The 18,031-nt window shown below is 43.9% G+C and overlaps 1 protein-coding gene across 2 annotated transcripts in view; it reads left to right on the top strand.

Annotated features, from left to right (window-relative positions):
* Positions 1-18,031, top strand: part of CSE1L (chromosome segregation 1 like) — a 1,325,092-nt gene that overhangs the window by 95,546 nt on the left and 1,211,515 nt on the right. The window lies entirely within an intron of this gene.

The following is an 18,031-nucleotide window of genomic DNA, read 5'->3' as shown; positions in this document are numbered from 1 at the left end:
TACCGTTCCTGTCGTTCGCCAACAAAACACTTACCATCATCGCTCTGATCATGTCCAGAGTAGACTATGCCAATAGCCTATACCTGGGCATGCCCGAATGTCTTCTAAAAAAACCAACGCATACAAAATAAAGCAGCCAGACGACTCCTCAAGCTACCCCGAAGAGAACACATCACACCTGCGCTAAAAATACTACACTGGCTACCACTAAAACAGCGAATAAAGTTCAAGTCCATGTGCATCACGCACAGAGCAATACACAAACAAGGCGCAGAATTCCTAAGCGACAAACTACGCCTACATCAACCGACAAGAACACTAAGATCAAGCACCGACATACACCTGGAACCAAAACCCTACAACAGAAAAAAACTGAGGATCCTCTGTTTCCCACCAGGTGCCCCAAACCTGGAATGACCTACCTAAGAATATACGGAACACAACAAACCACCCAGCATTCAGGAAACTCCTCAAATCATGGTTCTTCACAGGGTAACCACAACGGAGACACACTAGAATGCGCAGACATTAAAACAACAATGAAAATAACTCCAATTCTGGCCACTCTCCATTTGGACAAACACTCAAACCAAAGAACTAACCACTCGACAGAACATAAAATATCATGGAAAATAGCCACAAAAGGAAGGTCTCAGACTGATCACAAACTTGGACCCAGACGAAAGCCCTCAAGTGACTCACCCACTCGTACAAACATGACGGACCTTATCCAGACCGGCAGACTTTCGCCTGCGTCGTATCTAGAGGGGACTTTGAATGCTAGCATGCCCGCCCTTAGATAGAATTGTGAATATTAGCATGTCCACACTTGGATAGAATTGAATACTAGCGTGTATCGCATCTAGATAGGACCATGAATGTTAGCATGCCCGCACTTAGGTGAAACCTGAATGCCAACATGCCCACACCTAGATTTGTGAATATTAGCCTGCGTTGCATCTAGATAGGACTTTGAATGTTGGCATGCCCGCACCTATCCGAAACCTGAAGACTAGCACATGCCACACTCAGAATTGTGGACATTGGCCTGCGTCGCATCTAGATGGGATTGATTGAAGGATAGCATGCCCGTGCCTAGATGAAACTTGAATGATGGCGTGTGCCACACTTGGAATTGTGAACACCAGCCTGCGTAGCATCCAGATGAGGTTGTGAATGATAGCATGCCCACACCTGGACAGATTTATAGATGCTGGCCTGTGCTGCATCTGGATGGGACTGTGAATGTTGGCTTGCCCACACCCAGATAGAATTCTAAAACATTGGCCTGCGCCGCATCCCGATAGAGTTGTGGGGGTCAACAGGTGCCACACTTGGACAGGACTGTGAATGTTGGCATGCTAAAGGTCAGGTAACCCACTAACCAATGTAAGCTCAACTCTGTATACTTATCTCACTCAAACTCGCACAACCATCTCTCGCACAACAAGCCACACGCACTTCCACAACACTGCAACAACACATACGCCGGACCAACAGCACACGCGGCCTGACACCGATCCAATACCCGCACCAAAGCTCAGCATCTGGTGTATACCGAGTTGAAGCTGCCAACAGAACACCACTCCTCCCACTATCCTACTCCTTCTTAACCTTACTAACCCATCCCACCCTATTTACAGATCCGCCAGAGCGCCTGGGGACCAATTCCGTTGGTGACGGTGCGCGGTACAAATACCTTTTTAAAATACTGAGGAGCATGTTAAGAAATGTTAATCGTAATACACATGTGATTTAAAGGTGTAATAACATAATTTCGGCGAATTCCATGCTTCTATTGGGTAGCCGTGCGATTGCATTGTACGCCATATGGGATCGTTGCAGACTATCTTTGGGGCACATGGACAGAGGAACTGCAGTGTAAGTTTTGTATTTTTCTTTTTGTTGCTAGACTTCTATACAATTTCTGACCTTGGAGCTAAACATGCTTCTCCCTCAAGGCTGTTTTACAATGAGCGTGTGTTCTGTTGAAGGAGAGGCATGTTAGGTTTCGATTTCTGTAGATGATGGAGGAAAAAAAAGAAGGAATCAGCTGGCAACGTGTTGCGATTGTAGTATGTATTTACGAATGTTGGTAGTGTTAGAACGGTGAAGGTAGTGCAATGTACAAGTTGAAACGATGGTGCTGTACAAATGGTTCCCTGGTTGCAGAGATGGCAAAATACATGTCCTTTTACAGTGGTTAAGGATCAGTTATATGTGCAGTGTGTTAACAGGCAACGGTGGGGGATGTCATACTCGTGGGTGGGTGGTCCATCGTATAAAGTTTGGTGTCGTGCTGCATGACCTTTGGGGCTACTGTTCAGGAAAGGAAAGCAGGTAGTGTGAACGTTTGTCTAACATTGTAAGGCGCTTATGAGCTTTAAATGGTGTTTCCTTTGCACAATGAAAAAGGGAAACCCGTTTAAAAGGTTAAGCAGTAAGGCAGTGGTTGCAGTATGGCTGGGGAGCTATGCTGTATGAGCTGCAGTGACCTATGCGTTGTATACGTCTCTTGGAAATGGTGTTCATAACAATGAAAATGACCCAATGGCCGACATGGTGTCAGTGAAAAGCAAGAAACCAAATGTTGCAGCAGTTCGGAAAGTTATGTAAGATGTCTTCATGCATGCATGAAATTGCATTGTTGCGATTGTGCAGATTGTAGGGTAGCTAACTATAGGGTTGTTTAGTCGGTGTGTGCACTTATGATATGCTTAGGTGACCAGCGTACTTAGCACACAGTTATGTATTTTGTGGAAGAAATGGCAGCCAATGCCAACTGTAGTGCCTAAGGGGTAGGTGGCTGTTGTGTGGGGTTAGTGGTACATGTATAGATGTCTATGTATAGTTCTGCAGTGCAGCAGCAATAGGGGGCGATGTGTACAATGTGTATGGCTGGAGGCCCTACAATATACAGGGTGTAGTGAAGCGTGTAGGGCGTAGGCACAAGCTGCATAGTGTAATATGGGCGTGCATTGTAAATGGTGGTATTGGTAAGTGTATAGCACAAATAAGTGCACCTATTGCACTGTGGATATTGTACAGAGGCATAATGGCAATTGTTGAAGACTTAATGTTTGGATTGAGGAAGGCCTGCACTGTGTTTTGTGTATGGCGTGTAAAAATGTTGTGGTACTGCTTGCTCCATTATCTGTGGGGGAAAAGAGAACAGAATATGTTAGGGTAGGTATTTGTTAGTTTGCAGTCCACTACATAGTATACATTTATTTATTTTGTGGACCCTCATAACTAGTACGTCGTAAGTACTATGCTTTGACCCATTATACTGTGCAATCAGCGCAGTTCCTTTGGGTCTTTGCATAATCATTGGATCTGTGGGGAAAAGAAAATCCATGCTGGATTTTAAAAAATCGTCCACATTTCGTTGCTACTATGGTGCACAATGAATGATAGTGACGTTTGAAGTGGTTAGAGCACTTTGTAAGGTGTACTCTTCAGGTAGGAGGAAATATGAGTGTAGATATCTGGACTATATGTTGGTACAATGGGTGGCGTTGTATAGCAGGTGGTGATTTGCAAAATGTTTTCCTGCTTCCTTTTTGTACCACTGTTTGTTTATGCGTTTGGTTGCTGCTGGTGGTTAGCAAGTAGTATGACATTGTTCTGTGCTATAGCAGATTTCTGACTGTAGTTACATACCTGTTGACGTACTGTAACTGCTCACATTTTGGAAGTGTTTGACGCTATGTTTGTAGAACAGAAGTTGTTGAAGGTTGAGTTGGGTAAGTGTGATGCTGCAAATCAGATTGTCGTATTTACATTGCAATTAGATGCCAGGTGTGGTATTCTAACTGTTTGCAGTGTCCCGTTCGTAAAGGGTACGTAGAGAAGCTTGTGCATTCCTGTGGTTACTTGGACATCTGTGTACATTTTGAAGTGGTACTGTCCAATTGCAGATTTACGTGGTGAAAGGCCCATATGTGTTGGAGTTGTACGAATATTCTTGGAGAGCTGGTGACTGATTTGCGCAAGTGGTGATTTTAGAGGTTACTGAGCATAGTTTTGAACCCTCATACTTCCCACTTTCCCTTCCACGTATGCAGTGGAAAATAGTGATACTGTGTTTTTTGCATGTACTGTTTGTGTAACTGTACTCCTTGGGTTCATTGGGGATAAAATTGTCCAACACACACTGTAGTGCATTTCGTCAATGCTTCTAGTATGGTACGTTGCTTGAGGTTGCTAGTGTGGAAGGAGAAATATTTTTTGTCCACTTACAAAGGTGCTAGTTGCTGCTGGGGAGTACGGTATAGTAGGTTTGTATATAGAGTACATTTTGGTTTCAAGAATATTAAGTAGGCATTTGCAAGATTTGCAGGTAGTCTGTGCTTTGGACTGATGGAAGTATCATTGCATTCCCACCATCCCGATTTGCTTTCTAATGTATGCAGTATTGTGACCTCCATTGGTGGAGTCCCTTGTGTGGTAGATTATGGCTACAGTTGTGAAGGTTTTTTTGCCAAGTGATACCTGTCCGTGTGTAGAAGGCAGTAAGTTTGCAGTTTTTTGTTACCGTCGGCATTGTATTTTAAAAGCATCAATATTACATATTGACTGTGTGTATATGTAGCGTCGAACGAATATCAGAATTGCACTACGTACACAACATGCTATGGTTTGCATTTTGCACCAGTTGCTTAAATGGAGTCACAGTTAGGTATTGCTACATACACAAAGAATTCGTTAGGGTCTTGCTCCTCAATGGCATGTATGTTTCCACATGTAGGAAATGTTATAGATTTCATTTAGAAGTATGTTTGTTTTTTTTTCTTTCCAGTATTTGTAGTAAGTACAATAGAAATTCCTGTGGATTTTGTCGGTTTTAACTGAATTTCACATTCCAGCATTGTAGTCCAATTCTTGCCTTATTCCTGAGACACTATAAATGGTGTCAGGAACTTACTGCATTTCTGTGAAGGACGAGCATTTGCAAACACAACTGGTCTGCGCTATTTAAATAAATGTTTCCAACCAGTGCTGGTATTTGGAATAGAACATTGATTGTTACATTTGCAAAGCAATTAACACCTTTTGTATTGGAAAATTTGAATTGTCCAGGTACTTCTGTGTCTGAGCCCTTTGATGGAAGGGTACGTGGTTTATTTGCTGAGGCATTTTTTGTTTTGTGGTGTAGGGTATGGTTTGTCTACTTTACTCCTTTTATATGTGCTTTTGGTTGTTGCTGTACTATGACTTTCTTTCAATTTCTTTGATGGTAGTGTGGCAAAATTATTTAGTACTTCTGATGGAATGAGTCGCCTTTTCAAACCTTTTGGTTTTTGAGGAATAGCGTACATTTTTAGATGGGGTGTGTACAGTGCACGTAGTCTATTGTACTCTATGATGCAAGGAATGTCTGCACTGACTGCGGTTGCATTAAAATTAACTAGATAGTCCTTCCAGTGTACGTAGCCGTGACAGTGCTACATAACTCATGCCTTCTTTGAAGACTGTGTGGACAATATCTATCAATGCTTAATCTAAGGTGAGACCTTGTGATTAATGAATAGTTACTGCATAAGCTAGTGAGATCTGTTCTCTGCTTACATGCATGTCTTTGAAAAGAAGGAATCTCGCAGTTGTGCCTCCTATATTTTTGATTTCTGAAAGTTTTTCAAACTCGATGTTTACTAACAATGTTGTTGTCCCGTGGGTATGTCTGGAAGCTAACGAATGTACCAAGTGCTCCATTAACTAAACCTTGCACTATGTCAATGTTGCGCCTTAGCATAACTCTACAGTTGACAGTTAACATTTTCTCCAAACCGTCTGTGTTGGAGATGGAGTTCTCCAAGGCTTGTTGTCGTGCTATGCCTTGTTGACTTAGGCATTGTCATACCTTGTACGTCCAGTTTGTCTGTGGCATCAATTTGCACTGGTGGTTTTTCTTTTCGCAGCATTGTTGCATTAAATTGTGCACAGCTTGCTAGAGTTGGCATTAAGGCCATACAGCTCACATTTTTCTGAGCTAATTGTTCCATGACATCTGTAGCACATGTGTTATGCCTGTACAGCTCATGGATGCGTTTACTATTGAGGGTAGACTGCGCCTCCTTTGATAGTACACCAATCCGTATGTTTTTTTAAATGTTGGTATAGGTGAGGTCTGCAGACTGATGCATATTTTGAGTTAGTTCTCTGTATTGGGAATGTTGCCAAAGATTTACATTCCTGATGCTTCCAAGACTTTTACGGCACTGTTAGGTTTTGAAGATAGGTTCACCTTTGACTGCTGTCAATTGAAGGATATCGCCGAAAACAATTACAGGTTTTCCTCCAAAGATTTCTTAAGTCTGTTTTGAGTACCTCTTGCAATCTGAGGTGAATCAAAGCCAACATTATTTTGGAGACTGTGCTCACCCCATCTATTAGGAGCATTTTCATTTGTTTAAAAACTCTGCGTAGCTCCATAGCAGATTCTGCTGAAAGTTTATAGTACTCCAATGTGTTTTGGTGTTCTACTGGAAGGAGTAGCACTCAGTGTAGAGTGACTTCACCTATGTTGTAGGCAGCCAAGCCTATAGGGGCGGTTATAACCGCAGAAAGGTTGTTGTTTAATTGTTGGAGGTACTTGCTGATCATTTTTATTAAGAATGTTTTACCTGACCCAGCTTCACCACTTGCATACAGTAGTACTGGTTTGTAGTTGTCACAGGTGCAAGTTTTATGTATACCATGTTCAATGGTTTTACTTACTTCTACAAAAATGGTACGCTGCTCATCGTTTAGTTGGGATTGAAGTACTTCAAACTCTTCTTTAGAGTGCTCATACTAAAGCATAGTGGTGGTTACCGCCATCATGGCTTATTCTCCTCATTTGCTATGAGTGGCTCTCCGAGTGGTTCTTGGCTGCCTGTTTGCGACGGTTTACTGCTCTCAGAAGTGTCTACAGTTCTTCTTCTTGTTGGCGTTCACTGTCCAATATGGTTTTGTACCGTGTAAAGTTTTCATCTGTAATTGTACTTTCACTGGCATTGAAAACATCTTCATAGGAGGTATAGGTGGCTAATACATCTTCATTTATCCATGGTTTAAAAAGTTGCAGTAGAGTCAGATCAAACAAGGCACTATTAGAAATTCTGCGTCACAAAAGTAACAAAGCAGGAGGGAGCAGCTTCAGAGTCCTTGCCCCTACTTTATGGAACTCTTTACCACTCAGAATTAAAAATGAGCTAACTATGGCAAGTTTCAAAAGATCATTGAAAACTTGGTTGTTCAACCAATACTGAGGGTTTAAGACATCCTACCTGTAACTAACCAATTCAGATTTACACCATACCTACAAACTAGGCATGATCTCATTTGAATTAAATGTCTCTCGCTGTACCTAGTGTTTCTAGTCTGTGGAACCCATGTTATCTTCTATTTGTATCTTTGTAACAATGTTAAGCGAATTATAAGCTGTCTGTAACTTCGCTGTGATACCCAGAGGTCTGGGTGTGTTAACAAATGAAATAAATGCATAACATGAATAAAGTACAGTTCTTTGTGTTGAGGAGTTTTTAAGGACAACTTCATATGATTAATTAGGGTGCATTTGGTAAGTCTCACCAGGCTGCTTTTAAAACTTTACACTCTGTATCTACCCTTTTCCTCATTTGGTGTAATGTTTTTGTATGAAATGTTTTGGGCTACCTGGTACAAGCACAAGCCTTCTAAAGTACTACTTCTGTTTGGGTAGTATGTGCCCAATGAGTTTCAAAATGTCTTGTGTGTTGGGATCGCTTTTGGCTATTGTTTGTATGTCTTTGTACGATTTTAAGTACTCTTCTTCTGGATACAGCAGGCCCAAGGCTTAGCCACACTGTTGTCAGATTTCCCATATAAGGCTGTACCGGTTAAGCAGTCAGCGGCTTCGTAGCTGCCACATTCTCTATGGGACGGCATTTTAATGCCAAAGCTGTACAATTTTTGTTGCAGTGTTTTGTCAGAGGATATGTCGTCCCAGAGGTCTTTGAGCTCTGTTTTCTCTGCTTTAGTTAAGTAGGCGGTGACCTATCGTGCAACAGCACTGGAATTGTCTGCAATGTACTGTACATCAACATTGGCATTCCATAAGAGGCTAATAATTGCATTGTAACCATAGATGTACTTTGATGCTTTGCTCCTTTTTATGCAGTATGTGTTTTTTAGGAGATTTTCCTTTCACACTGTGTCGAACCGAAGACATGAAGCGGTTTACTTGGCCTGTTGAAACTGGTCTAGGGAAACCAAAGCGACGTTTGGTGTAGTAGTTGCCTCTGTTCTTATATTTGCGTCGACCATACTTGCCACACTTGTGTCTTTGGAATTGCAAAATTTGTGCTCGTAATTTGTGCCCCTATTTGTGAATGAACTGCAAAACAGTCATCACTTTCCTCGCCAAATTTAGGAGCATTTTTAATCCACAAAAGCATGTGGATGTGTGGTGCTCCACTGGCTTGATATTCTTTTCTCCAAAAGAAGTTTTACACTTCTCTGAGGGGGGGAAGTGTTTTATTGCAAATGAAGTGCAGCATGGCAAGGAAGTGATCATGAAAGTAGCGTGAAACACTTACTGGATCGAGAGCACAGCTCTCCTGGTGTTCATGTCTATACCGGTTTTGTTTTGCGTAGGAAAGTGTGCATGTCTTCCCATGCATACTCTGCACAACTTAGTGACAAACCATGTGGGAGGGCCAAGGTTGCGTAGCGTACACCGGCCATCTGTGCGCCGTCAAAACCAGTACTCTTTCATACCACGCATGTTTGCCAAGAGATTTGTAACACTGGATTGTAAAACTTCATCCTTCTCTTGCACCTTTTTGAAGTAGTTGTGTAGCAGATATGTTTTGGAAATGGGAAACTGTTTTTAATGTGTGGGCAACTCCATAACATAGCCTTGTTAGTTCACTTTCAAAGAGCATGTGGAATATGCACTCCATGTTCTGTCTAAATCTAGGGTCTTCGGAATACATTCGTAAACGGCGGTATTCTGATGTTATTTGTGTGCTTCTTTCATCATATCTTCCACCTTTTCCAGTGGGCAACAGTAGAGGAAAGGCTCGTGCTTCCACACTTATTTCCCACATACTGATTGGCGCTCCTTTGGCTTGCTGCATTCGATATGTTTCTAGTGCATCGTCTATGGTGTCTATGGAGTGTAGTGGGTGAATTGTGTACTGGTCTAAAATACTGGAGGCTGTATTAGGATCTAGATGCTGATATTGGCCACTTGTTGAGGAGTCCTGAATTATTTCGGTTGTTTCTCTCAGGTTTTCTCCAACATTTATTTCCTTGTAGTTTTCATTGTTTTCTTTAAGGTACTGCAAGGTCTCTCTAACTTTGGTTGTCCACTAGGTGTTTCCAATTTTTTTTGTTTTTTCTAGGAACACCATTCACCAGGACAATCAAAGATTTGTGTATTGGCCTTTGCACTCGTAGAGTGTCTACATTTTCTTTGAGATCTAACAGTAAATAGACCACTTTACCACGCATGCCTTTCAGTTATTCGGTGGGAGGTAATTTTGCAGTTTTTGGTTGAAGACTTATTGCTTGAAATGGGTGCACTGTTTGTATTATAATGCTCACATACAAATTAAGCTGCTGCAGTGAGTTTGGCAGTGGAAATAGTTAAAAATTATTACTAATTGCCTGTGCAAGAAAGTTTTGCAGTGCAGTATGTGCACAGCATGGAGGTGGTGGTAATGTCGTACTTGTTTACTGCTAGAAGGTACAGAGCTAATTGAAACCCTTGGGATTCTTGATTGCCTTCTATTTTCTGCATTATATCTGCAGTTTTGGTGCTCTTTTTATAGAAGTTCTATGACAACACACACACTTGGTTTGGCATTTCAGCAGAAGTGCTTTTGAACTTTTGTATTTCTTTTCTTTGTGTGTGATATAAAAAGTTGATAGCTGCACTGTTGTCAGTACTGTTGTCTGAAAATGTTGGGAGTGTGTAACTGCTCTTCAGTTCCACAGTATTTCCTTTGGATGTGCTGAATTTCATCGAGCACCTGTTTGGCTGTACCGTGCAGGAGAATATCATTTACATGTTGGAGTGCTAAAGCTGGAGTTTTTGCATAGTACAGTTTGTACACTAGATTTCTGACTGTTGAATGGTGGGTTGCTAACCTTTTAATACAGTGGAAGGTGCTTGTGCAAGCTGGTCCCGAAATATAGGCTAAGGAATGTCCTTGTATTCCAGTGTAGTTGCGTACTGGACAGGAGTCCATAGTTTGCCGTATTTTCATTCTTGTTTTGTCGTTGCCTTTGACGTACTGATTGAGGAATTGCTGCAAGTCTTTGATTAGGCTTTGGAGAACAATGCACATTGATGTGCAAGGCCATTTGTAGGTGATGCGTATTGGTTTGGTGGATTGGAGAGTGCCATCTAAGTTTGATGGGGATATTTCTGAAAGCAGTGTTTCCTCTTCCATTATGGTTCTGTGTATCTTTTCATACCGTCGACCACTCCGATATATGGCAATTTGGTTAGTTTGTTTGTATGATTCTTCATTGAAGTATGGCTCTGTGTTGGTGGTGTGACTCCACTCACCTGTACAGATGTGGCCAGAGGTATCTATTTGTTTCGAAGTCGTGCTTGCAATTTACTAATTAATCTTGTTAGTGGTTTCATTCTCTTCAAAATTACTATAAACAATTTCCGCCTCACGCTTATGGCACTGTCTACAAGAGCTTATAGGATGACTTTTCTGCGGTGGGTTTTGAGGGTTGAGCGTGATTTCTGTCCTCTACTTGTAAGGTTCTGAAGGACTCTGGTGGAATTATTTTTTGTAAATGTACTCTTTAGAATGCTTGCATGTGACTACGTTACCATTTGTACGTGCTCTTAGCAGTAGTGTGTGTTCCACTGTATGTAGTGGTGTTCTTTACATTCTCACATTTTGCCAGATCGCCTACACTGTCTTTACTGGTAGATGCATCTGTTTTACTTTGACTGAAGTACCTACTTTTTCTTCACCTTTTTGTGTTCACGTTCAGCTAGCAGTGGAGGGCTACTTTCTGTGTTTGTAGGTTGCGTGGCTCTTTCTCCGTTGATGTCTACGGAATTTGCGTTTGGTAGGCGTTGTGTAGTAGCTGTTGGCGAAGAAAGGGAAGTGTGGGTGTGCAAATTATCACATGTATGTGTGTAATGAGTCAGTGGGTGAATGGGTGGGTAGTCAGCTATTTAATTGCAAGTGTATGGTTGTGCAGTGGTGTGTAAGGTTGGGGAGACGGTTAGTATGTGGCCATTGCTCTAATGGTGGCAATATAACAAACCCTTGGCACCTGTAGAGGTGTGATAAGTAACAATGAAGTACATATTGCTTGATGGGCACCCATTTAATGACTCAGTACAACAATAGTGCACTTGTTTAGTAAGATATAAAAGAGTATGCTGGTATTGTACTTACTTTGCTGATTGCAGAGAGCAGATGTATTGTAGGCTGTATTTTGAAGTGCACACTCCAGTGGCTTTCCAGACAGGTGGCTACTGCTCCTGCACAAGAAGATGGTAAGGAAAAAAATGTTGGCTAATGAGTGCTTACATTTGTATGTTACATTTTCTGAAAATATAGGGGGGGGATGTCTTGGCAGGTAGACGAAGTGTGCCTGTATGAAAGGGAGGTGTACAATATGGAGGGCGCTTGGGAGCATAAGAATGTTTAAGGGAGTAGGCAGCCTATTTGGGAGTTTAGTGTAACACTTGTTATGAAAAACGTGTGTGCATTAGTGTAGGCCTATTTCATTCACAAATGTAGTACTGCACATTGTGGAAGGATGAGACAAAAGGTGCGGAAAGATGTACAGAGTCCAAAGCACTGTTTTTGGGCAGCAATTTGCATGCAGTGTTTTGCATATGTATGCTTAGTACATGCGTGCAGGCTTTGCTTTTGGATTTTAATCTCATGCACATTTATGACTGTTATGTTGTGAATGTGGCGAAACCTATTATTTTTTTATTGCTGGACTGCTGTTATGGAGAACATGCAGGTGGAAACTGGTGCTATGCTTGAAATGTATGCACTTTGTACAGTTTGGTCGGAACAGCTGCATGATAGTTTTGTGTGCGATTTGTACAAATTTGCTAGCAGGTGTTAAAATGGGGGAAAGCATTGTAAAAATGACAGAACAAAAGAACAGAGTAACCTTTTTCGTATACTAATGCCTGTTGTGGGCAAATGGAACCACCTACGACTGTAGGACCGATTTAATGGTAGGTGATGAGACTTAACGGTACAACTTTTTAGCACATTGTGGAGATTTACGCCTACGTACAAGATAGCTCAGCGGGTTCAGCGCTCGCTGCTGCGATCTGAGCGTGACCTGCAGGTCGCAGGTTCGAATCCCGGCAAGGCCAACTCAGCCTTTCATCCTTCCGAGGTCAATAAATGAGTACCAATTTCGGTTGGGTGATATTGTATGTAAATATGTGCTCTGTAAAGTGCTTTGGATTAAGGCGCTATATAAATAACACGTCTTTGCAAAGTGCATACATATCGCCGCAATTGCACTCCTACACAGCATTCCGTAATGCGTCCACTCCTTCCGACCCAAAATTGCTGTCAGTGTCTGTCATAGATCTGCACAGCTATGCCCTGCAAAGGGATCACCTACAGTCAACACAATCCGTTTAGCGATGGCAGCTACCCTCAGTACGCAGAGTATAATGTACAACATTTTCACCTCCCCTTCCTGTTAACCATACCCACACTACCTGATTGGCTAATTCCCACACTGCCATGGCAATTGGGCAAGGTGGTGTAAAAGGCAGATTTTGGCACGTGCGCCTCCGAAAGTAGCGCGAGGGCCGCACCCCTGTAAAGCTGGAGCAGTTCTCCTTCCCTTTGCACTATCGTCTCTGCAGCTCTACTTCATTGGGTTGCGCATAAATGGGTGCTCACGCATCCACCAATCGCATTGAAGCCGCCATCATCCAACACTGTCACTTCTGTACAACACTTGAAATGTGCCACTACACATGTACAGTACAAATGTACCATTCTAAAGCACGTCCACTACAAAGTTCAATTAAAGTATGCCCGATTTCTCCATCCGCACACATCCACATAGCTGTCTTCCAGGATACATGTAGAACGTTTAAAAAATAAAAAATGTGTGTGACCTGCGTGCGAGCAAGTCTTTTTGTATTTTCTCTTTATATGCGTCCGTTTGCCTATCCTCACATTTTTACCACGGTCTGGTCAATGCTTTTTTGCACAGTGTAAAAGAAAACTGCATTGCCAATGGTGCTCAAATGCCATTTCTACGGAACTACTGCATATTTTGCGACCTCATGATCTCATAGTGGGTGGAGAACATGCCAGCAGTCTGCATAAACTCACGCGTAATTCCCGCATAATGCTGTTTATAGCATACCTTCCGACCTCTGTCTGGGGACAAATTTCACCGTCATGGACCCATACTCCTCTTGGCGTTATGTATCACTGCGGTCAGCAACCTCTTCAGATAACGGATTAATTGTCCACACGACATGTAACCCAAATGTAGACTTCCATAGTGCAGCACGACAAAGTCAACGTTGGTGACGGACGCCACATATCTGCACAGGCGAACCATCCCGCCGAAACGGCAGTCACCCTGACAGGCCCAGAAAGCGTCCACTCCTCCCAACTCAAAATTACCAGCAACGCCTCTTTGCACACAACACCTGTGCTGATGGCGCACACCGGTATCGCCGACGATCAGCACGGTGCGTCTCTCCATTGCCACCATCCTCACGACACAGTAATGGGACGAAATGGTTTCCGCCTCTTCCTGTCAACCACCCCCAACCTCCTATTGGCCTATTTCCCACAATTCCATTTGCCGTTCCACCCTGCTCATAATGGCAGGATGTGCACGTGCCCTTTGCCATCTACAATGAGGGCCACGGCCCAGCTCACACAATACTTCTTCCCATTGGACAGTCACTTTCTGCAGCACTCCTCCATTGGGTGCTGTCAAATTTTCAAACACGCATGCACCAATCACATACAAAATCTGCATTGCACACTGTGATTTCTGTACACCACTCCATATTTACTGTTCAACACTCTCCGTACACGTTCCGTCTGATTGCAAAGCCCCTCCACTAGAAACTTTATGATTGCAGCATCCACAAAGATCCGAAGACGCACCCAGCACAACTTTGGCCATGGACACACCATTGCGGCCCTTTCCACACCCACCACAACACTATACATCCAAGCAAGCAACCATGTGGGCACTTAACATTATGCACAAACGTAACATACGTAGCAGCACTTCTACGCAACTCCCCCACACCATAAAACATGCAAACAGGTCACAATTACCAGAATCCACAAACCTACCACACCCTCTACCACCCCTATGCACTGGCAACCTCTGCACAACACCGTCACAACATTGGGTCTACTTCAATAAATCTGCACACAGCAGTGTAACCAACCACATGTAAGCTACACTTCAACCATACCCACTTACATACTCACATTATGTACACACTGCACCCTGTGGCCACACTACACAACTTCTCACTGCACCATCTCCTGCCGCACACCAAATACTGTAACATTTTGCAACTATCACCACAACCATGGAATGCACAATACACGCTTTGCAACTCACTTGTGGTGCTGTAGCATGTCGCCAATGTGCTCCACACCCATTCTCCAAAGATCACCACCCTGTGCCTCATGCACTGTCCAACCTGCATTGCTCCAGTGGGTATGCTCCTTCCACACATTATCCGCACCATAATGCAACCATGCATGTCACCAACTACCACTATACACAAACGCACCACTGGCACTAGCACTCCTAACCAACCTCCACACCGCAATGGACATGCACAGCGTTACATGCAACAGTTAGGGCAGGTACTAGCCTGGTTTAGGTTGTTTTTGCGGATCGTTCAGACCCTAGCAATGCCACCCTTCCTTTCCTCTCCTTGTCACCTGAGTTGTGGGGTTCCACAGGATCCTCCCCGTCGCCTATCCTGTTCAACATTTAGATCTGGGCCCTGGTGTGTCTCATCCGCTCCTTCGATGCCAGATGCTACTCGTACGCTGACGACACCCAGATATTGATTCGATTAGATCTTGATCAATCTGAGGTGTCGTTGTGCCTGTGGGGGTGTCTGGCGGCAGTGGGGGACTGGATGGGCCACAACTGTCTCGTTGAATGGTGATAAGACCAAGGTGATGGTGGTGGGCTACCCTCCTAATCCTACACTTTCTGGCCCTCCTCTTTGGTCCCGTTACCTACCCCGGTTAAGAAAGTATGACATCTGGGTGTCATGCTATAAGCCTCTGTCTATGGACCAACAGGTTACGGCAGTGTCTCAGGCCGGCCACCTCCAATTTAAAAACTCTTAGGAAGGTTTTGCCCTTGATCCCGGGCCCACTTCGTTCCCCCGGTAGTTGCCGCCTTGGTACTATCGCAAATAGACTATTGTAATTATCTATATTTCGCCCAACCTAAGAAGCTGACAAAACGACTGCATTGCTTACAGAACTAGGCTGCTCGGGTGGCCACTGATGCACCTTACGGAGTTCACATCTCGGCGGTGCTCCGGACTCTGCACTGGCTTCCAGTGGCCCAAGGGGTGGAGTTTAAGGCCCTGTGTATTGTTCATCGTGCTCTTCATAACCAGGGAGCGGAATATCTCCAAGCAAAATGTTCTCACTATTATCCTACTTGCAATCTTCGTTACGCCGCTGCCGAAATGCTTCTGGTACCTAGATACAAGCGTGAACGTGTAGGTGAGCGAGCCTTCTCGATTGCCGCAGCATCCCTTTTGGAATAAACCTCCACTGGCCATCAAACAAACCTCTAACTACCTTCAGTTCAGAAAGAGGATCAAAACCCACTTTTTCTAACTCTCCTAGTTGCCTGCTTCCCCCCCCCCCCGCCCCCCCCTCCTTAAGCGCCCTGATGCCTTTGGGTGACCGTGCGCTATATAAGTAGTGATAACCTAAGTTACCATAATGTATAAACATTACACTGTCTTCGGCACCCCTACAACCTTTAATTCACATACTATTGTCGTACCCACTTGTCACTGCCAACTTAACCACAAAATGTTTACAACATTGCCCATACTGCAAGCATTGTGCACATTGCACACTATCCAAGCACATATAAGCTGCCCTTCAACCATACCCTCTACCATACTGACAGTATAAAAACACTGCACACAGTGCCCTCACTGCAGGAGTTTTCACTGCAGCATCTCCAACCACAGCGCACCGCCATGGAGCTATGCAGCAACAAATTGTAACAGTTGCCATAATGTACAAACAAAACACACACTCCTGCCTCCCTGTGCACTTTCAATCCCATACTATGGGCGTACTCACTTCCATACTAAATACCCTATTCCTACCACAGACTAACGCATTCCATCTGCAGCGCACAGCCACCTGCGCTCCCTCCCAACCTATGTCATGTGCAATGCAGTCCCCTCCTGCAATTAAGCTGCCAGCACTCGCCACAAAAAGAGGTCGCTGCAAACAGCTTGCGGCAGTAGCTATGGGGCCGTTACGATGGCTGCCCCCAATCACTACACAAAGTACTCGCCTACATATGTCACATGAACCACTTCTCACTCCCCCACCCTTTCCCTTCCTTATTGCCGCCAACATTTTCCGTACAGTAAATTTTTCAGACCCTTCCGCCGCCGCACTGTCCTCCGATACACCTTGGCGTCTTTCCCAAAATATGTTGACGCACAGCAAGCTTCCCTCCAGCCAACCACCGGCCGCGTCAAAACTTCTCAGACAGCACGCCGTACCGCGATCCAATGACACTTCTGTCCTCAGAGCGGACCCAGATATCTCACATTTTTAGGGGCGTGCATTTCTGTTCTTTGCAATAAAAGTACTGGTCGGATTTCCACCAAACACACAAGCACACTTTCTGACCCAAGCCCCCACTCCTGCGGCAAACTTGGTGAAAATCTGTTCAGCCTGTAGCCGTGCGCAACTTTTTTCCCCGTTCAGTCTATGGAAACAAACACCACCCCCCCCCCCCCCCCCCCCCCCCCCCCCCCCCACCCACCCCGACCAAGAACGAACCCTCGCCCAACTTGGCGAAAAAATTCAGAGCTGGCTATATACTTTTTTTTTTTTTGTTGCAAAGTTTGGCGATGATTTGTCCTGGGGGAGCCAAGTTATAAGCTGCCAAAAAAGTGCTCTTCCTATGAGAATATATCTCTCCATCTCAGTTATGCATTTTTTTGTGTATGCGATTATTGGACTTTGGTTCTAGCCCATCCCCTCCTAAGAGTGAATCAAGACTGCTGTGCTAGGCTACCCATTGAGAAAGTTTAATTTAATTTGGTGGACACCCTGTTACTTCTTAGAATAGATCTCTTCAAACCGTGTCATCAACCTCCTTCCCACCCTCGAACAGGCAGGCGCCAGTCAACTAACTTCCCTCCTCATTGGGGCTCTCCAAGAGACCAATAAATTATACCTGTGTAGTAATATGGCATCATGTGGTGCAGCCACAATATAAGGGAATGCTGCAACCGGCTAGATCCAAGACCCACTGTTGGAGTGAGGTTACTCGCCCAGGGAAACAAGGGGCACCTTTGTGGTAGGACCCAAGGATAGGATCATGAAGGGAGTGAAGGATCCCAAATCGAGCGTTTGAAAGATGACCGAAAGAAAGACTGTGGCGAGAGAGGGCAAGCTGGTGTAGTGGAAAGCTTAGAAGGGGTAGTGAAACAGTAAGATAAAAAAATACTGCTAGATTGGAGGGTAGGGTAATATAGAAAGCGTAGGGAGGAAGGAAGTAGATTGCTTAGGGGGCGGAGACCAGAGAATGAATAACTGTTTTATGCTTGTTTAGAAACTGTGCAGGAGCATTTGCCAGCCCCCTTCCATTATATAATCCAGGTACAATTACCATCATTCTATGCCTGGTATTGCTATTAAAAACCAGCGATTGCCCAAGAAGTCTAGGTACTCTCACTGTTGGTGGGGATTAACCTCAGACATCAAATACTTACACATTTGTTTAATGGGTTCACCTCCAAATGCTTGGGTTTGGA

The sequence above is a fragment of the Ambystoma mexicanum genome, chromosome 3p (genome assembly GCF_040938575.1).
Source record: "Ambystoma mexicanum isolate Mex_15411 chromosome 3p, UKY_AmexF1_1, whole genome shotgun sequence".
Lineage (NCBI taxonomy): Eukaryota > Metazoa > Chordata > Amphibia > Caudata > Ambystomatidae > Ambystoma > Ambystoma mexicanum.
Note: the sequence above shows the minus strand (reverse complement) of the source record. Positions and strands in the feature narration are given on the sequence as shown.